Source organism: Cervus canadensis, chromosome 7 (assembly GCF_019320065.1).
Source record: "Cervus canadensis isolate Bull #8, Minnesota chromosome 7, ASM1932006v1, whole genome shotgun sequence".
NCBI lineage: Eukaryota > Metazoa > Chordata > Mammalia > Artiodactyla > Cervidae > Cervus > Cervus canadensis.
In genome coordinates, this window is record NC_057392.1 from 36,048,872 (window position 1) to 36,070,593 (window position 21,722).

Here is a 21,722-nt window from a genome sequence, read left to right on the forward strand (position 1 = left end):
TATGTTTAAAGGTACTTTTGAAATAAGGAAGTCATGGGTATTTAAATATAACAGACCGTATGTTGCTTTATGGACATTTCATTAGGCGCTAACATAAATATGCTGTTCTGGAGGACCATGGAGCATAGGTTTGCTGGCGGGATCACCTATGACATTTGTAGTGGATGTATTTCTGTGTGGGAGCAAATGGTGGCCAGTTTTGGACTGAAGAGCATCCTTCCAGCCAGCTATATGCTTTCCCAAGACCCTTTGCTCCAGTTGCATGGCACTTTTTGGCCCTAAACTTGCTTGATTCTTCAGCTTGTTGACTGGGCCAAAGTTGAGACAGCATATGGTATTTTAAGCACAAAAATGAGGAAACACATTGAGGTCTTGACAGAGAGGCAGAGATGAGGGTAAATCCTCAGAAGGCCTGCTGTCTGCCTATTTAATGGGTCTCAGTTCAGTTCAGTTGCTCAGTCGTGTCCGACTCTTTGGGACCCCATGGACCGCAGCATACCAGGCTTCGTTGTCTATTAATGGGTCTAGTCACTCTTCAGTTAAGCACATAGTAGGTATGCTGAATGGAAAAATATATTATCTTGATCTACCTATTTTTTCCAAAAATTTTTACTCAAGACTCATAGTAAGTTCATTTTACATTGTGATCCAGTGATTGTTTACATACATGGATGGAGATACATGTACACACACAGGTACTACACTCGCACACACACACACACACACACAGGGTTCCAGAAATAGAAGGTAACCAATCTATCCACATTTTAAATCTTAGGATTCTTTATAATTCTATTAAGTATTTAAAAAAATGTTTTATTGAAGTTGATTTACAATGTGTTAATTTCCACTATATAGCAAAGTGATTCAGTAATATATAGGTATAGGTACATATATATATACACACATTCTTTTCCATTGTGGTTTATCAGAGGATATAGAATAGTTCTCTGTGCTATACAAAAGGACATTGTTTTTTATCCATTCTATATATAATAGTTTGCATCTATTACTCTCAAATTCCTAATCCATCCTTCCCCCCCTCCCCTACCCCTCTCCCCTCTATAGAATATTCTATTGCTTAGAAAGATGAATATCAAGGATGAGAAATTCAGTACACTTCAAATTTCTAATCAAGTACTTTCCAAGATTAAGAAAAGTACCTGATCTCTGGCTTAGTCTTTGAAATGCCAACAAAATTTACTTTTTCCCTTATTCATTCATAACTTATTCATTCTCCAAACACTTATTGACAGTCTACTATATGCCTTACGTTATATACCTGCAACATATTTCTAGCCCAGTTACTTCACAGCTTCTTTAGAATTTATGGCAGGGTTGGCTAGATGGTTCTCGAAAAGGAGAATCTTCCAGAGTGAAACAACTTGTTCATAGTGCTTCCCATCTAGCACCTAAGAGCCCTGATAGCTTTTCTCCTAACCTCTTATGGTAAAACATCATTCTATGTTATTTACTTTACATATTTAATCCCAATTTAAAATGTTGACTGCAACCATGAGACTTAACATAAGTATATTTGAAAATAACTTTTGCATAATAAGGTCTTCCTCATATCTTATGTGATACACAGAGGCTATTTACACGAATTTTCCATGCTACAGATAGGCAGAAAGCTGCCTGTTACCTATTTTATAGTGGTTTTGAAAATAAATGTGCTAAAGCATGTGAAGTTCTAAGAAGCAAAGTAAATAAATATTATCATACTAGTATCTCCAGAGACAGTGTGTCTGTTCTTCTCTTGTTGAGGGCAGTATATATACTATAAGAAGACAAGTTCTAAATATTTATTACCAGACTTTCTTTAGATAGGCCTGTCCTTCTATTCCAGTAGAAAGCATTATGGAAGTATAGAGCTGGAGCCCAATTCAATTACTTGCATGGCTCTTCCAGGAAATGGTTAACACTGTAGACCAGGAACTTAGAAAATGCAGAAGACAGACGATACCCACAGGTGGAGGAGACATGAGTCTCTCTTCATCATGTAAGTCATAATTCAAGGTCGTGGAGTTGCTACATTTTAAGAGTAAAATGCTTTGAGGCTTTTAAGAGAATTTCAAATGAATTAACTTTATTTTGGGAACTACGACTTGGGTATGATTAAAATACTACAATCGGATATTGTTTCATAAACATAATTATAGGCCACCTTTTCAAAAGATCTCAATAACTCAGTTTTTTTATGGGTATGGTCAGTTGCCTGCCTAAACTGATTCCATCTTCCAAAGCATGTTACTTTGCACAAATGACAACTAGCATGTGGATATTGATGCAGAGAAAGAAGGAACTGCTAAGGTCATGGAAGTTGGGACTTGGCAGGCTTCAAGCACGGAGGGCAAAGGCGCCAGAAACATGGGCAAACAGCTTAAAATTGTCCCTTCTTATGTTTGTGCGTTGTTTCTATATGGAAAATTACATTTCTCTGAGAGTATATGTGTAAATATGCATCTGCTAGTGTTTTGGCAACTCTAAGTTACCTAAATTAGTTTTGATCAACACTGTCGAATTTTTAAACCCACCAACGTAATAAAAGCAAGTTTAAAAAAACACAAACAAATCCTACAGTACATTGTGTGCTGTGCTGTTCCAAGCCTCAGTTTCAAGACAAAAGGAGAGCGAGACTTTGTCATTCGCTAGCTGTTAATAATCAAGAGAAGATCTGCCAGACAAGCTCTTCCAGGGCTCTGTCTGTCTGGACCAGGTATATACTGAAATACACAAAGGGCTTTGCAGGGGGAGAAAAATGAGTGTTCATGGACAATGATGCAGCTTTCTTAATTAAGATTTTCATTACTGATACATACATTAAGTTCTGCAACTGCAAGAGCCAAAGCACTGTCATGTGCAGGTAGATGTCCCTGATTCCATCTTCAGGCAGTAAAGCTAAAACATATTAAGCGTGCACCCAGCAAATGTTGTGGGAGCCAGGAGAGTTCCAGAAATATTTCTGTTGAATGCAGAGAGGCCCCATTAAAAGCAAATTTGTAATGCATCTAATAGGCGGGAGAAAAGCCCATACCAATAGACTGTGTGCGCATGTGTCCCTGTACGGGATTGCTTTGAGCATCCAGTCACTGCAAAAGGTAGCTGCAGTTGACCTAGAAATAATCCCTACAATGACATCAATAGCTCAGGCCTGAAAAGGACCTTTGATCTTTAGGTTTTCTAATGCCTATTGTTGAGAAAGGAAATAAAAGACTGATTTGGGGTAGATTTTGGAAGATGGTGTAGACTCCAGTCCACAGCTGGCCCTGACTCTGTCCTTCTGGGTCACTCTGTCTGTTTTCCCTGGATCCTCAGGCTGGTCCACAAGTCAGTGTGGTCTGCCAAGGGTGTACTGTTCCCAGGAAATAATCTGACTGTGGTGTGGAGAAATCTTTCTTCTTAGATCAAGTTATTTTTTGCTAAGAGATGAGAGAAAACTAAACCCTGCACAATCCTAGAAATGGATGAATATCTAGAGTACATGTTTTTGATTACATCTTGACTAAAGCCTAACTTGTTTTAGAGTTGCTGGCCCTGTTAATGTGCACCCAGCTCTCCCTTGTTTTTCTGGCTTCTAATTACATCCCTCCTTGTTCCAACTCTATGTCCTTTTGGGGAGCTACCTGTAAAACTCTGATCTGTTCTCTAAAAAAGGCCTCTATCTCTTGGTCATTACTAAAGAGGAAATGATTATTAGACACTGAACTTCATGAACAATCATTGTATCACAACAGTCAAAAATTGTACATTCATATCTTATTAGGTAAAAGCATTTATTTGAAATTTAAATATAATTCCTCATTTTCTAAAAAAGAATAAATCAGAATCCAACACCAAAATCATTCAAAAGGTAGTCTTTAAAGTGTTTTCTCTATAGTTCTTTGTTGTTTGGGGAAAAGGGCAAAATTCCCAATAATTGTGACCAGTAAGATTTCTCTTGGATTCCTGCTCCAAGATTCAGATCTCTGAAGTAGTTTTCTGAATGTTAGTGTACATTTCTGAAATTTGTCTCTTAGATATATCAGAGAGTTGGAGTGGAGTGGTGAACACACAGCCTACTGTGAGGTGGCTGACCTCTGTACAGATTCTAGATAGGAGATGTTCATGGCTGGTGATAATAAGATGATCAAGAAATTGACCCTTCATATTATATATATTAATAAACAAATATAGATAGATCGATTGCTATAGACACCTTGTCAACAGATACTTCATACATTTTGGGAAAACTAAACAGTATTAAGATTCTTTCTAATCTTCACTGAAAAGTGCTACTATTAAAACTGTTAGACTGGTAGTCATATAGGCTCAAACACATTCTAGGAAAAAAAAAATCTACATTTTCTTACTCTCCTCCCCAACATTTTATGATTTTTGAGGTCCTCTTTTGCATCTTCATGTTCATTTTTGTTTGTTTTTCACTGTATTTATCACTGCTTTCATAGAATTTTTAAAACTTTTAAAAATTAAAAAAATTATATATATATAATTAAGTCACTTTGCTATACAAAAGATATTAACACAACATTGTAAATAAATTAGGCTTCAATAAAATAAAAGAAAACGTGGTAGAGGTGTATGCAGAATCTCATGGTGAAGAAGCAATGTAGTAGACTATTCAAGTTTAATGATGATGGAAAAAGGAGAGGGAAAAAAATCCCAGAAAATGATTCTAATCAGAGACTTCCTACTACTTCTCTTATGCATCCTTGACTAACTTGTAAGGACCAGAATGAAGGACATTGCTAGAGGATTTAGGTGTAATTTTTACTCAATTTCTGTCATAAGACACATGCTTCTCATATTCAAAATATAGGATTAACTTTAAATTAGAGGTGATAATTACTTTCCATGTACCAAAAGTCTAGAAATTTCCAGGGGGGAACTAAAAGTGGAATCAGTTTTAGCTTACTAAAGTGTGAGAGGTTAAGGTGGCCATTCTAAATAAATATCTGGAAATGATTCTCTGGAATAAGGTAGGTATTTCTGATTTATCTTCAATAACCTCACATTAGAAGATATGAGAAATAACAGAGACTACAGAAAGAGGGCAGAAAGAATCTAATGAAAGGAAAAAAAACCCACTTAATTTTATCACTACAAAGACCTCTTCTATAAGAGAGTAGAAAGACTCTTTGACTAAGTAGGTGGTATATGTACCATCATTGTTGTACTCTGTGGCTCAGTTGTGTCAGACAGACTCTGCTACTCTTTGGACTGTAGACTGCTAGGCTCCTCTGTCCATGGGATTTTTCAGGCAAGGATACTGGAGTGGGTTGCTATTTCCTCCTCCAGAGGATCTTCCCAGGGATCAAACCCATGTCTCATACACTGCAAGCAGATTCTTTACCACTGAGCCATTGGGAAAGCCCATTTGTACCAAACATATATATATATAATGTATATCCTATATATACACCACTGCCCAGCTTTCAATCGGCAATGATGTTTGGGGAAGAAAAGGGTGAGAAAGAATGGAGGGAAGATTCATGCTAATAAACAACACAACACTAATCATCATTATTGGGTCTTGTTTGGCCTCTGAGTATAGGCCATGTTATAGAGGCAGGGGTATAATATGTGACGTTTTCTAAGGGCATCAATAAGAAAGTTAAACATTCGTCACTCTGAGCCTACAGTATGGCAATGCCAGCCTTTAACTGCTCCAGGGGTATCGCTGAAACGTAGCTGGTAGTCACATGCTCCCACTTCTTGGGCAGTTTCACTGTTCAGATAGAGGAGTTATTTACTAGGCCTATTTCCTACCACTTGCCTCAGCTTGTAATTGGCCTAAAGGAGCTTCTGTACAATCTTGAACATGATGGTTTCTTTTCTGCTTCCCTTCTGGACATTGCCTAAGGATTTAAGGAACTGCATATGACTTCTGGACATGGTTTTTCTTTAAAGACGTAGAAAAAATGCCCCAGAGCACATGGCATCCCTTATCATCTGCAAATGAACTTTTTGTGCTGAAGGAATGGTTCAATTACCACTCAGAACAGCACTGCATAACTCCTGCCCCTCAGAGAGACTTGGGGTACACATGCCGGGAGCCAGATGCTCACTATCCCAAAACACAGGAAGATGCTCTGTCAGTCTGCGCTGTGAAGGGCAGGGGCGGATGCTGTCAGTGTGGCATTTCTGCCTCTTAGCATCTTTCACTTTCCCTGAAGTTGCTGAAAAATATTCCATTTCATTAAGTATGTAGTAATACACATGGGAGTCAGAGAGAGGGAAAGGTGGAGGACACTGATGACATGGCCTCTAGCACTTTATTTATGAGAACATCCAGAAATCTCTATCTACATCTGGTAGAAGAATAGTGTCAATTCTGCCCTGGAGACACAGATCAGGCAATGTTGCCAGTGTGTATTTTTCCCTTCCCAATAATTTACTGATTCTGGAGTCTGATGGCAGAGCTCAGATGATCACTTTCACATTCATATGAGTGAACAATTAGTCTGTCCCTTTGGGGGATGGCGATGTCAAATAAACATAAATGTATGAAACCAGGGGAAGTACTGACTGTCCCTCACCCAGAAACTCTGCTGGTCTCCCGCGTGGTGCTTCTCTCCCCACGACCTTCCCTGGGAGAGAGGTGAGGGTGGAGGTTGCCAGCAGAGCACAGGACACAGTGCTAGAGGTGACCTCACAGGACAGGGGTGAGCACTGCCTTTGAAGCCAAGGGTGAGACTAAACAACAAAATGCTTGTGAGGCTGCTCATTCGCCCTTTGCATGTTTTTACTGTATTATTCACCTTTTCATTGTTGATTATATCTACTTTTAAAATATTAGGGCTATGTCACAGTATTTCCCTAGTATTTTTTTTTTTTTTAAATACTGTTTACCATAGTGATTTCTATTTTCACGTAATAAAATTTAATATTCTTTAAGTTTTCAGACAGGATCGTATGCTTGGCAAAAGCATCTTGTACCCCAATATAAAAATATTCACTTACATGGCAAAAAGTACAATTGACAATTACAGAATTAGTGAAGATGCAGAGAAATGGGCAGCCTCTTTCTTTGCTGGCTTTCCCTAGTGGCTTAGCAGTAAAAAATCTGCCTTGCAATACAGGAGACCTGGGTTCGATCCCTGGGTCTGGAAGAGGGCATGACAACCCACTGCAGTACTCTTGCCTGGAGAATCCCATGGACAGAGGAGCCTGGCAGGTCTCAGTCCATAGGGTTGCACAGAGTTGGACTTGACTGAAGCAACAAAGCAGCAGTAGCAGCAGGGGATATACATTGATACAATTTTGCTGGAGGACACTTTAGCAGCAGATAAATTTTACTCTGGCAGTTCCACTACTAGAAATTTACATTAAAGAAATAATCAGGCAAGTGAATTTTTAAAAAATGCATATATGTATAGAGATGGTTACTATAGCATTGTTTAGTTAGAAAAAATTTCCAAATATCCTAAATGTCCATCAGTAAGTGACTTATTCAATAAATTACCCTCTACTGGAGTATAATGTGGCTGTCAAAAAGATAATGTAGATCTATATTTATTATCATGGAAAATGCCTTACAATGAGTAAAAAAGCAGATTGCAAAACAGCCAGCAGATTTTCCTTTTATTTTGAAAAGAGAAAGACAAAGAAAAACAGACAGATAAATAGATATGTTTGGAAATATATTCCCCAAAGTGTTAACTCTCTGGGTGGTGAGATTTTGAATGGATTTTTTTCTTTTACATCATTACTATAACAAATGCAAACCAAACTAAATGTATATTTTAGAAGTAAAAAAATAGAATTTGAATTTTAGGGAAAAAAGCTTAGATAAATCCTGCAACAACTACTTAAAAATTCAAATATGAGTTTCATAGTCATTAGCAATTAGTAACTCTCTGAATAGGGTGATACTATTGAATGACCGTTCTCTTGATGGATGGCATCACTGCCTTCCTCAAGTTTCCTCCAAGTTTGACAATTCAGGTGACACATTACATTTTAAAAGACTTTAAAGTATAAAAGCTCACATACTGGGAATAAACCAAATATCTTTACCTAGGGCATTGTTAGGAAAATTCTGGGAGTTTTATATGATAGAAAACTATTCAGACATTATGGTGGCAGTATGTAATTATACTGAGAAGGGCTTACATAATATTTAGTAAAAAATAGAATACAACCTTATATATACAGTATATACTCAATCATGTTACACTCAGAGAAAAGACTAGAAGGTGATCTAAAAAATTGTTAATAATCACTTTTCTGTTTAGTGGGATTGTGACTATTTTCTCCATACTTTCTTAATATTTTACAATAAGTGTGAATTATAGAATCATGAAAGAAGTAACTATTAAAAAAAATACAGCTGTGTTGCTCAACAGCTGGCAAATTTTATCCCAGATGTATCTACAGTTGAGTTTTGAGTCAAATGGTCTTAATGTCATTTCCTAAAGGAAATCTAATAGAATGGAATATGTTCAAATAAAGGAAAGCTGTCATCGCCACCACCTCTTTGCAAGCCGCTGCTTTATAACAGAATAAATATGAATGGGGAATCCTATTGCTATTGGCAATTAAGAATTTACACATTCTTCAGGTCTTTTTTATATCTTGTTTTATGCTACTAGAAGCTGAAGTTTAGTTAATCTTTAATACTCTGAAATGTCTCCAGGTCTGGAAGCTCTTTTGGAGCCTGATGGCATAGGACACCATTAGGAATAGAGGCTCATCCATTCATTTTAAGTGGGAGTTCCCTGGAGTAACAAGGGTGAGCTGCTATATCAGGTCTTCTATAGATCATTAGCTTTCTTTCCCTTTTTTCCTTCTCCTCTCATCTACCCACTCTTCCTCTCTCCATCCCTTTTTCAAATAAATAAATAAATAAATAAACAGTCTATATACAGTTAGATGGAAGCTCTTAAAATTCAGAGAAAATTCACCCAGTACCAACACCACACTTCAAGTAGATGATCTCATTGTTCCTAAATGATCATATGTTACAAAATGATGATGGAAGAAATCAGAATTGTCACTTACATATGTATGTTGTATATTAGAGGCTTGTCAATAAGGCAGAGAGTAGACATTTAGTGAGAAAGCAACAAAATAACTAGGTGATGCAGAATGGGAGGAAGGAGAAGGCAGAAGAAAATAATGACGTGGGTTTCTGTGTCTTTTGGCAAAGGTTATCTAATCACCTGTTCTTGGCCTTTTGGACTAGATGTCAGTGTTTTAAACTAAACTAGACTGTTTTTTCTGTACCAAACACAGTGCCTGGTGCAATGTAGATGCTCACCAGAGGCTTAGAGAATTGAACAGAGCTCTTTTACTGCCTTTTCATTCTGGCCTCAGATTTGAATCAAAAAGAAACTAAAACCCCTAATATCTTTTCACGCTTATTATGTAAAACTCCATCCTAATTTGAATTAAAAGGCACATTTCTCTAAGTTTCCACCTTGGTCATTGAACTTCTGGAGAAAGTCACACAAGACAGAATAGGTACTACAAAAACCCACCAGACTCACCTAGACCTTCTGCACTGACAAAGAGAAACCCACTGTGTTCTTCTGGTCAACCTGCCATGCTATTTATCCCAAGAACTATTTTAAACTTCTACTCTCCTCAAATCTCCTCCTCACTTATTCTTGGCAGCACCTTGCTCCCTAGGAGTGACTATTTGGGACACCTCTCAACCTCTCAGTACCAAGCGTACACACAGCTTGCATCTATCTCTACCCTTCCTTCTTCTTTCTTATAACCATGGAAGAGATGTTCCTCCTTCTATCCTTCCAACTGTACTCAGGACCGCGTGTCTGTCCATATCAGGAACCATCCCCTCAACAGTCATCCTATCCTATTATCACTCCTATACACTGAATCTCTCCTCTCTACTGTATTTTTCTAAGCATATAAAAATGCTAATGTCTCCATTCCCCTCCAGAAACTTCTTTTGACCTCACCCCACCACCCCCACATTCCTAAGATACTAGTTCATTTTCTTTTCCTTTAAGGTAAAATTTCTAAGACTTACCCACATTTGCTCTGTTTCTTCACTTCTTATGCTTTCCTCATCCTTTAACAAATAAGTTACTGCTTCTACCTCTTCAACAAGCCACCTTTTGCTAAAGTCAACAACAACCTCCAGACTAATATATTAAGTGATATATTGTTCAATCCTTAACTTCTTTGACTTCTCAGGGGTCACTATTGACCACTCTCTTTGAAATGCTTTGTTTTCTTGGCTTCTGTGTCAATGTTTTCTGATTTTCCTACTACCCCTTAGTTATTCCTTCTGAGGATATTCACAACCTCATTTTTCCCTACCAGGTGATTAAATATTGAGTTCTTCAAGTCCCAGTTTGGGCCTTCTTCTTCATCTAACCTCGTCCCTAGGCAACTATCATCCATGCCAAGAGCTTCATTTGTCTTCACTTTACTTCTGAATTCCAGTTGTATATATTCATCTGCCTACCCAATATGATTATTTCTATCAAGAGCATTTGACACTAGACATCTCAAAAACAGATCTTAACCCCAGTTCTCCCCTGGTGTTTCATGTAACCCTGAGTGGCACCATCCTTCATATTTTTTAACAAACATAAAACCAGTAGTCACTTCTTTCTCCTTCATCTCCCATATCCAATCCATAAGAAAAACCTGTTTGTTTCTGAATTATCTCTCAGTTGCATTCATTTTGCTTCCATTCCCATCATCTCTACCCAAGTCTATTTTTTATCTGTTCTTGTACCATAGCCTCCTTACTTTTGCTCCTCCGAAACCATTTACCACAATGAAACTAACTTAATTTTTTAATTTCAGGATTATGGTAGTTTATCATGCAATTGTAAGAGATAATACAGAAAGGTCTGGTATGCCCTCTACCCCCCATAATGTCCCAATATAATATCTTGTTTAACTATAGTACAATATCACAATCAGGAAACTGACACTGGTACAATCCATCCACCTTATTCAGATTTCACTCATTTTACATATAAATGTATGTGTGTTGCTCTATGCTATCACATCCTTATGTAAAGATTTGCATGATTACCACCACAGTCAAAATATAGAATGGCTACATCCTAAGACTATTTCGGGCTACAACTTTGTAGCCACAGTCAGTCCCATCTTCCCTCACTCCCTAATCACTGTTAATCTGCTCTCTATCATTATAATTTTGTCATTATAAGAATGCTTTATAAAGGAAATTGGCTTTTTCACTCAGTGTAACATCTTTGTTATTAATCCAAGCTATACATATCAAGAATTCACTACTTCCAAGTGTTGAGCAGTTCCATGGTTTGGTTATACTATGGTTTAACCATTTACTGATTGAAGAACTTCTGGATTGTTTCCAGTTTGGGGCTATTGTGAGTAAAGCTGCCATAAACTTTGTTTTCTGTATGGATATGTTTCCATCTATTTGGGATAAATGTACAAAAGTAGCAAGATCTTTTTAGAATACAAAATTGATCATGCCATTTTCATTCTTAAATGTGCTTTTCCATTGCCCTGAGGCAGGTCCTTAACATGTTGTCAGAGATCCTGACATCAACAGGCCCTGAATTATCTCCTCAACCTCAGAGTTCAGCTCAGAGTCACTTCCTCAGGGAAATGTCTCCTGTACTTCCAGACTCACTTAGATCCCCGCTCCTATATTGCTTGTAGAGGACCTGGCACTTTTATTTCACAGCAGTAAGCACAGCTTGCAATTATAAGTTCTTTTGTGTGACCATTTGATTAATGTCTCTCTCCCCTCCCCCAGACTGTAAACTCCAGCAGGGCAGAAGCTCTGTGTGTTTTGCTATTAGGTTTTCAGCACTTAGCAGACATTCACTTTGTGTTTAATGAAATTCCGCCAAGGATTTTAAGACAGATAGTCTTGGATTCAAGTTCTGTCTCTGTTACTTCCTAGGCATTCTTGGAAAAAATTATTCAAACATGCTAAATATCCATTTCATTTTTATAATATTATATACTTAATAAGAGTAGTTTAAAAGGTTAAATCATATAACCATTAAAAATATTTTGTCTAGTACCCAAAGAAAGGCAAGCACTCAACAAATTTTATCACTAGTTTCACAAAAGATAAGAGTTTTTGTTTTTGTTTTCCAACTTGGGTTTAGTTCATTGTCTTCATTTCTTGCTTGTTCTTGGGGTTCTGATTCTGGTAATTTTAAGAGTCTAAAAAGAAACCCTCAGTTTAGAACTCCGATAATTCTATGACAGCTGGTTTCAACCTCAGGTATGTCCCCTTAGGCATTTGAGAGCCTTATTTGACCTCTTGGCTCTGGTTTCCATTTTCATTTTACTCAATACTTCCTCCTCTTGTTTCCCAGCTTGTGGATCTTAGGGTTTGCAGGAAAGCCTTTTCCCCCTCCCAGTTTACATAAAGAAGTTTTCTAAACATATCTTGCCTCATTCCTTATGCTAATACTTTTCCATGGAGGAGAATCATCCTGTTGGCCCCTGTTTCTCAGTTGGCTGAGACTTATCTACTGACGTTTTTGAGTCTTTCTCCTTTCTAGATTGCTTCGACTAGCGGGAGTCAGCGACCTGGAAAAGCATTATTCTTATGCAGATCCAGATTTTTCCCTTGGGCGGAAGAGAGTCAGTGAGCCCCTTCTACCTCTCATACTAAGTTCCGTTCGTCCACCTAGACTTTAGCAAAAATTTTGGCTCCCCAGCAATCAGTTTTTTATTTTTCAATGGGTTTAAAATTTGAGTGGGGAAAAACTGCTTTTTGTACCCCTTCAAAGAATCCTACACTTAGGTTTATGCTTTTGCTTGGGATATCATTTCTTTACTTTTCCTTTCTTTCTTTCTTTCTTCTTCTTTTTTTTTTTTTTACATTCAAGCCATTTTTCAAGACTAGCTAAATGGGAAGCTGCAGTCTATGGGGTCACAAAGAGTTGGAGACCACTTAGCAACTGAACAACAACAAAAATCGCATTTTACATGATGTTTTCCAGCCCATAAGTTTTCTTTCATGAATGAAATCCTATAGTACTTACTGGAGTATATCATTCCTTTTGGAATTGTTATTATCTTCTGTGCATATGGAACACTCAATAGTATGGCTTCTTTTCGTAACTCAGTTTTAAGTTTCTTAAGAACACACAAGGGCACTGTGCTCGTTTATGTTTTAACTCTCCCCTAAATATGATTCTGAATCCTAGCTTGTGCTGTTTTCAGTTTAGTAATATACTCCCCCATTTCCTTTATGAAAAGCTTATGGAAAGCATTGTTTACTAGGTAGAAAGGCTAAAAGGAATGGAAGCAGAGAGAGGTAATGCTCCTGGCTGTGGTAGACTGGTCTGCAGTGTGTTTTGATTCTCTGAATCAAAGATAGAAAAAAATAGCCACTACTACTACAGGGAAAAAAAAAAATGAGGAGGAAGGGTCCTGAAAATGATATCTGAGCAATGAAAGACAGTGAATATTTTAAAGATCACTGAATTTAATTTATTCAACCTAAATGCATAAAAGTACAGGTGGGGACATTATTTATGCAGGTATATGCAAATCACTTTATAAAATAGGCAAAGCCCTTCTGCTTTTTATAAGTTGCCAAGGTGGTTCCTGATATTTTAAAAGCTATGCACCTTTCATGTAATTTCCTAAGACTTGGAATCCCTCTATCAGAATCTCATAGTCATTGTCAGAGCAAGTTTATTTTTTTTCTCTCCTCTGGGACATTTACAAGGCTCTCATAACCATCATAAAAAGAGTGGTTTCCACAGAGATGTGACTGGAAAAAATCACTTGGAAATCACTGAGGAGCAAGTCACAATGTTCAAAGCAGAGAACATAGGCTTTGAAAACATGAACCCATCTGACCTCTTGAATTTAGAACAGTGAATTCCTGAGCTCTGAAACACGGGGCCCGGCTGTGCATGCCATATTGGTGCTATAAGACTGGCAGTAGGTTGGCTGTGGCATGGTCTATTTCAAACTCCTTCACAGTGCCCAGTGTTGCATGTTCCCAGATGACATTTGGTTGGCAGAAGCTGGGCCTCCAAAGCTGGCAGTCTGGAATGCAGCCCACTGTGTTTTGACAAACACATAATTGACCATCTGATCACCAGCCTACGTTCTGCACTCAGGTCACTGAGGGGACCTGGGCTTTCAATAGGTCCCTACTCCTTATCTTGTTCATCTCCGCAAACATTTCTCCAGAAAGTAATACAGAGAAGACTTATACACACCCACACATATCTTCCCATTTGCTAAAGAGAACATGGTACATGCAACAGAAGCTGTTGAAAACTTCCTTTAAATCGTCCTGGCAGCCCAAAGTGAACAAGAGAAAAGCACACTTATGGTGAACTCTAATTCAGAAAGAAGGAACAAATATACTGCATTGTTTCAACACTTGGCTGTGCATAAGTTGCAATTTAGCTCAATGGCTTGGAACTTCTCAGAAAAGGGCAGCAATGGGAAAATGATAGGAATTGGAGCTTTGATCGACTTTAGGAGGATATTATTAAGAACTGGTTTCATTTTCAGGTGAAAGAAGGGAAAAGCCAGACTGGCAATGTCCCATCTCCTCCTTCTTGGCCTGCCAAGGCCACTATGAGAGAAGGAAACACATATTTGTGGAGACCAGTAGGCCCAACTCAAGTTGAGGTCTCCAGTGAAGGGACTGTAAAGGAACATTTCACCTGAAATTTGGCCCCACACAACGCGTGACCCTTCATCCAAGAAGGCAAGGATTGTGCATGGGGCCAACCCAGGCTGGCGTTAGGCAAACATCAGTGTCTATGTCAGCACTACCCAGTTGCCTCTCCTCTCCTTTCCCAGCCCCACTGCACAGTTGAAGCCCTTGGTTTTCATCTTTGACCTGCTCTCCCTTTTCTCAGTCACCAGACCGCTCTTTTTCTAAAACATAACTCTACTTAAAATTCTTCAAAGCCTCACCAAGCTTGTTACTTCAAGTCCAAACTCCTTGTTCAGCATACAAGACCTTCCATGATCTGCCTCCTGCTTACTTTCCAGCCTCATCTCCTTTGAAAGGATCTCCTTCAGTCACGAAACTCTAGCCAATATCTCGGAACCTGACTGCTGTGTGTCACCTCCTTTGCGCTGGCTTTTTTTCTGATTATGATCTTCTGTTGTTTCCCCCCGCCCTCCATATTCACCTGGTAAACTACAGTTCACTCTTCAGACTTTTAGGTTCAGCTTGGGCACCTCCCATGTGCAGGTAGGTGCCCCTGCTTCTTTTTTGTTCCCTTGCTACATCTTGTATACCTCCATTCCAGTGGCCATCACATGGCATGGCCTTTGTTTATGTGTATCTCCCTATCAGGCTGAGATTTTTAACAATGGGGAGCATTTCTTATTTATTTAGCAGTTTTAAGAACCGAGCATAGTGACTGGTTTCCTATAATTGTTTGTTGACTAAAAACTGAATAAAGAGCCGTACATGATAATCCATCAAAACCTAAGCTAAGCAGTAGTGTTAGCTTCTACAAGCAGGACAGGCGCCTCCAAGCAATCCAATGAAGGCAGAAGACCCCAGTAGTAAGGCACTTTGGATGGTTATCATTGGGTGAAAGGAAGAGTGAGGGATCGAGGGTGTGATGGAGGAATGTCTTGTTAACAGAGAAGGTAGGCAGTGAATTTTCAGGCTTTTCAACATTTAGTTTTCAATATGGAAAGGTACTGTTCTGAGAATGCATCTGAGTTTGAACTATGGACAGTTCTACATTATAAGAACCTGGTTCTCAAATAGGGTGAGTCTGTGCTATCTACTTCAAGGCAGCATGGCAGGTCATGGAGGGCTCCTCTCTGCCAAAGACGAATGGGATGAAACACTTTTGTGGGAAAGTCTGGAAGCTATTCAGCTCCTATTGAAATCTATGTCAAATCCAGACTAGGACTTTGGACTAAAGGCAGTGCCAAGGAGAAAAAATTTGAAGAGGCAGAATGTTGCACCTGCCTGGAGGAGGCCATTCAGTGGCACTAGGAGCTATAAGTGCTAAGGGATAATGTTTTCACCTGTCCCCAGGGAACTTTTCTTCTCCTTCTGATGGGCCCCTGGGGCACCACGTCTGGAGACATCAGCTGTGTCTGTGGGCACTTGAGATCAGCAGAACTGTCACAGGCCCTCTCACCCTTGAAATAAAAGCAGTCTCAGGATTTGAAACAATCTAAGCAAGCATGAAGCCTGGCTTGAGAAGTGGGAAAAGGTTAGTGGGTACATGGACGGGCTCTCAGTTCATTCCAGGTCATTTGCTCAGCCTTATCTTTGGTTACAACTCAGATCTCTCTAGAAGCTGCCAGATTGATGGTTGATGTTGTATAGAATCAGTTTCACATTTTCCTATGAGCCAGGCACAGCCTTTCAATTATGTTTTTTATCTCAAAGGTCTCCCCTCGATTTCTAATCTGTGACCCAGGTCTCCAGGCCCCTGCACTGCTTGTGTCTGAAGCTTGCCCTCCAGTGCTGACGTCATAATAGCTGAGCCGGGAGAGCAGGAGTGCACGGTGCTGACTCATCCCCGGTGATGTGAGGATTAATGCCTGTCTAACACACAGCTATTATGTGAACTGTTTTTACACAAAAGAACTGTAACAAAAATGATTTGCCAGTCAGAGGACTAGAAATACACAGTGCTAGGTAACTGGAGTAGGGACAGAGAGACGTAAAGTGGTAACCACAAGCATGCATGCCGACACCCTCCAAAGCACTGACAGACCCACTCTATCAACACCGAGAAGGAGGAATAACAAGACTTGTCAGGGGCAGGGAGGACCCACCCCTGCTGTATAAATGCATTACACACAGCACCAGTCTTTGGGGAGTTTAATCAATCTCCTTTCTCTGTCAAATAACTGTCACTTTAGACTTTAGTCTTAGCATCCTTTGGAGGATATTGTTCCCCTAAATATATTTGCAACTCGCTTCTAGGAATGTGAGTGGAAGCCACACACAAGCAAAAGAGCCATGGGAACACCCTTTCTGTGTAAATGATTGCAACACAAGAAATACCTTGCAGTGCGAAGGCATCAGTGAAGTAAGATAGAATGTTGTGAATAGGGGACAGTCTTCACCATACAGTGAGAAGCAGCTGGAAGGACGCTGATTATATTTATCACGTGAGGTGACTGCCCCTACCTGTAGCATCACTTGGGTAGTGTCTTATGCAGTGACTTTGATTATTTGGGTTCATGGCCCCAGAATCTCTTTCAATTATCCAAACCAACTCAGTGCAGCCTAATTTGGGCTTTAAATAATAAATGTTCTCTCTTTTCATCTGAAATCAAGTTATTATTTTTCCCCAAATGACTTCCCATCTTTTCTAAAAAGAGAATGGTACCTTCTATAAACCTCCTAACATATGTAATCCTGGATTTCTCTCTTTTTTTCCTGGACTTTACAATTTCACAGGATTTCAGCCTAAATGACTGAAGTTTTATACTTCAGTCTTATACTTCCTGTAAAAGGATATTAGAAATTTTGTACAAAAAATGAAACCTCTGATCTAGAAGTTGAAGTGAAAAGCTATTGAACCTAGAGATGGGTGTATAACTGAAGAATAAATAATTGCCCATTGGTTGACAGCAGAGCAAAAGCCCAACTATTGCTGGTATCTGACTGAAGAATGTAAGCTGTAGTCTAGAAGAGCAGTGACTTTTGCAAACAGCAGCTGTGGCCAAGTCAAAGGCAGTCTTTATATAATACAGGTCCAGTGGCTTGGGCTGCTGGCCTTTTCAGCCCCCTCCTGATGGCAACTACTACTATCACCAAGAGCATCGACTCCAAACACAAAAGAAGCTAACACACAGTTAAGACGCACTGGAAACCACAACAAAGTCAACTGGAAAACATGCCAATAAAGACTCAAATTTCCCAAATCTGGCACTTTTTTTTTGAAAAGTAAAGAAACCATTTTTACTTACACAAAGAGAAGGAAGGGGCAGGCCACAGGCTGATGGTCAAGGAACTGAAAATCAAAGACAAAACAAGGAATTAAAAATAAACCCAATGATATTGTGGAGAGAAGGAAAGCAAATTAAGTTTAGACAGGACTTGTTGCTCCTAAAGCATGAGCAGTAAGAGCCCATTTTGTCACCTGAAGTCCAAGATTCAGCCTCATAAAACGTCCAAAGATGTGGCCTCTTGCTGTCTGATCATTGTAGAAGGAGTGGTAACCTCTTTCTTTGTCAGCTTTATTCTGATCAGAATCATATGAACATTTTCTAGAGTTGTGCTGTTCAATATAGTAGCCACTAGCCATATCTAGCCATAATAGCCACACTATTTAAATGTAAAATACTTAAAATTTAATAAAAAATTAAATGTTTGGTTCCTTGGTCTACTAGTCACATCCCCAGTGCTCCACAGCCACCTGTGGCTGGTGGCCGTCTTACAGATAGACCATTTCTATCGTTGCATAAATAGCTATTGGGTAGCACAATGAGAACAAGTACAAGCTTTACTATGTTGTACATGACAAATCTTAGCTAATTTTGACAAAGGTGAATCAAATTCATAGACTTTGCTTCTTTGAAGGGTAGATTTAGTATGTTTAATGCTTTGGATAAATTTAAAACCTCCACGTGCTGTCAGTCATTAACTGACAGTGGTTACTGCCTTGTCTGCTGCACAGCACCAGGCTAGGAATGTGTCCTCTGATTAAAGGATTTTAAACGAAAGCATCTGTCCCCCAAAATGCATTTCTATTAATAAAACTTCAGTTTTCTGCTATATAGCAACATGAATCAACATAGGCAGAAACCAACATAATATTGTAAAGCAATTATCCTTCAATTAAAATTAAATAAATGTAAAAGGAGGAAAAAAAAACACTTCAGTTTTGGGGGGAGTTGACCTTAACAGTTTCTCATTCTATATTTTAAGTCTGATAATTTTCTTTTGTAATTGTCAACACACAAGCCAAATAAGCAATTAATGGACTGGCCTGCTCACTAGTGTTTTGATAGCTTTTCTTACAGAGAAATAAAACTGAAGTAACAGAAGATCCAAGAGAATAAACCAAACAAGGATGCTGAGAAGACAAAGCAAGTCTCCTTATCCCACCTCACTCAAACATGTCAAGGACTTAAAGTGCGCTGGTTGAATTTTTGTGTCTCTGACACTATGGTTTTATCCACTTCACATAAAGCCTCCAGAAAAATGCAAAACAAACTGTATTTAAAAAGATCAAGTAGAAAGACTTGATTAACTAAATTAGCATAGAATAAGGCTAAAGCAGAAAACTGGCAATTAGAGCTTCACTTCTCAGCAAGTTTTCTGGACAAATGCACCATCGTAGAGATTCCTCCAAAGAATACATTTTTCTTTTTGTGGACTAGGTGAAACCCTGTTCCATGAACATGCAGCAGTGAAGGACAAGAAGAGTTAAGAGTTAAGTTGAAAATCTGCAGCTTGGACCATAAAGAGAGGTTGGGGGTCTCCAATGCTTTTAAATTGTTTCACAAAATTGATGAGCTTAATGAAAATTTTAAGCAAGATAATTAACTTACGTATGATTCATTGAAAGTACACACAAACTTGAAATATATATGTGTGTGTCTACCAACTAGCTTCAAAGACTTTAAATCTCTAAGTTTTGCTACATTCTAGTCCTGTCTACAAGCTGGGATCTTAGACTATCACACTGGTGCATCTTTTAAAGCATTTTTCCTTTCTTCTTCTCTTCTTTTCTCCTTTCCTTCCTTCCCGCCTGCTCCCCCAATGTTTTTGAGCTTGCTTTCTTTCCCAACCTTTGAAAAAACGGAGAAAAATATGATTGGTGGTTAATCTACGCAGTGTGCTTGCTTATTTTTCTGTTGTATGTTATAAACCCAATAAGTCTCAGTAATAATTATGCTCTTTTTGAACTATACTCAGTATTTATGTTCTTATATCTAAGCATACAACTTTCTAAATTTCAAGGAGTATTTATTCATAAAAGTTAATCAGTCAAAATTAAATTTTTGATGTGATCAAAAGAGATCGATGTAAATTATACCCAGATTGACTAATATATCCAAGGTCTGGAATGAAAAACTATCTTTCCTGGATGTCAAATGACACACAGGCTGTCAATGACAGGAATCCAAGATGGAGAGAAAATTCACAGTGTGTATGTCACAGTCTAAGACAAATTAAAGCCAAGTTAAATTAAAGATTTTATTGGATATAATTGTTGTCTTTATGTATTAATGAAAATCAATAATATCTATCCCAAATTTAATATTAAGGCTAAAAATTTAATCTCAGAGTTCTTCTACAATTTATAAACATTCATAAACATCAAAAGGCCCCTGTTTTCTTGATTGAATTACAATCTGCTATGCAATTTTGAAAATGTGTATTAATCTGCATGGGTTTATTTTTGTTCAGCTCAAATTGTTATTTTATTGATATGTGCCCTTTCTGCCTAAGTGATATTCACTTTGTATGTCTGTATATTGTTTTCATCTGAAATGCAAAGAATTATCTACAGTAGTTTTGCATGAGATTAAAATCATTTGCATTAAGCATGCTGGGTTCAAAGCACAAATATCTAGCAAAGAGTATAGAACTGTAAAGGCCAAATGAATCAGGGCCTTATAACAGTAGGGGAAGCAAGAGTAGAGGGAGGGAGAGGCGTTAAGTCTGATTTTAGTTTTGTGATATCTGAGTAGAATTTATTATATAGTATCAGGCTCCAAGGAAGTAAAAGAATTATTAACTGTAACTGAAAGATTAGTCCATTCTGATTTCTGTGTATGTAATGTTCCAGGGCAATGATTCCCAACTTTTGGAGGTGATGCAGATCCCTATAAAAATCTCTCCTCCCAGAAATTCTTCTAAAATAACAAGTTTCATGTGTCTCCCAAACTCCAAAGGGGATCTTCTAAGAATTCCAGGTTAGTAACCCTCAGCCTAAAGGGAGAGGGGAGAAAATGTTCTTTCAGTCCCCTTGCTCATCACTTCTAGGATGTTTTAACAAGGTGCTATACAGTTAAAGCCAGGAGTAAATGAAATGTATGAAAATGGAGCATACTACATGGGTAAGTATGTGTGGCTAGAGACACACAGACTCCTTCACAGGACTTCCAGACTCTGACTTTCCTAGTCCTTGACAAGTTTATGAAAAAGGCCATAGAGCCTTAGGGACAATAAGGTAGAGGAAATAATGAGCAAAGGAATGATAATAAGAGGTACTATTCACTGAAGACCTTCTGTGGTTTCAGGTATCCTAAGTAAATGTTCTTCGATTTGAATATGGGCATACCCAGGGAAGTGGAGCAGTCTGACGAGTATGCAAAGCCACAAAGTAAATAATAAAGATGTGGCTGTCTCTTTAGAGAGTCAGTTGTCCTTGTGGCTAAGTAATTAAAAAATCTTATTTGTACATGTACTCATTTATCCAATAACTACTTCTTGAAAGTTATACACAAAAAGAACAGACCCTGTTCTTGTCCCCATGGAACTTCCAGTTCGGTAAAACAAACAAGGATATGTTGAGGAGCAGAAAGCAGAATATGTACATATTTTTAGGATGAAACCTGAGACTTTGCTGAAAGCCTAATTTATGGCATGCTGTTTTAGGCATCAGGCACCCCGAATATTGGATGCTTACCTTAGCTTGAGGATCACCTGCCTAGAAGAGTTTAAAAAGCAGCTCTAACAGTATATCATTTAATCCTGACTACAAGAGTATATACTGTCACTTCTACTTTACCAGAGGAAAAAATGACTTTTTAGAAATTAGAAAACTCACCTTAAATCAGATAGTTTCTTGGATTTAAAAAGT

At 38.3% G+C, this 21,722-nt stretch overlaps 1 protein-coding gene across 37 annotated transcripts in view; it reads right to left on the reverse strand.

Moving 5' to 3' along the window:
- ZBTB20 (zinc finger and BTB domain containing 20) overlaps positions 1-21,722 on the reverse strand; it is an 846,256-nt gene that overhangs the window by 160,124 nt on the left and 664,410 nt on the right. For 36 of the 37 annotated variants that reach the window (XM_043474915.1, XM_043474934.1, XM_043474916.1 and 33 more), the window contains one exon: positions 17,875-17,918. The exons of the other annotated variant lie outside the window; for it this stretch is intronic. The gene's annotated coding sequence lies outside the window, so the exon portion shown is untranslated. The remainder of the gene's footprint in view (positions 1-17,874; positions 17,919-21,722) is intronic. 37 annotated transcript variants of the gene reach the window in all.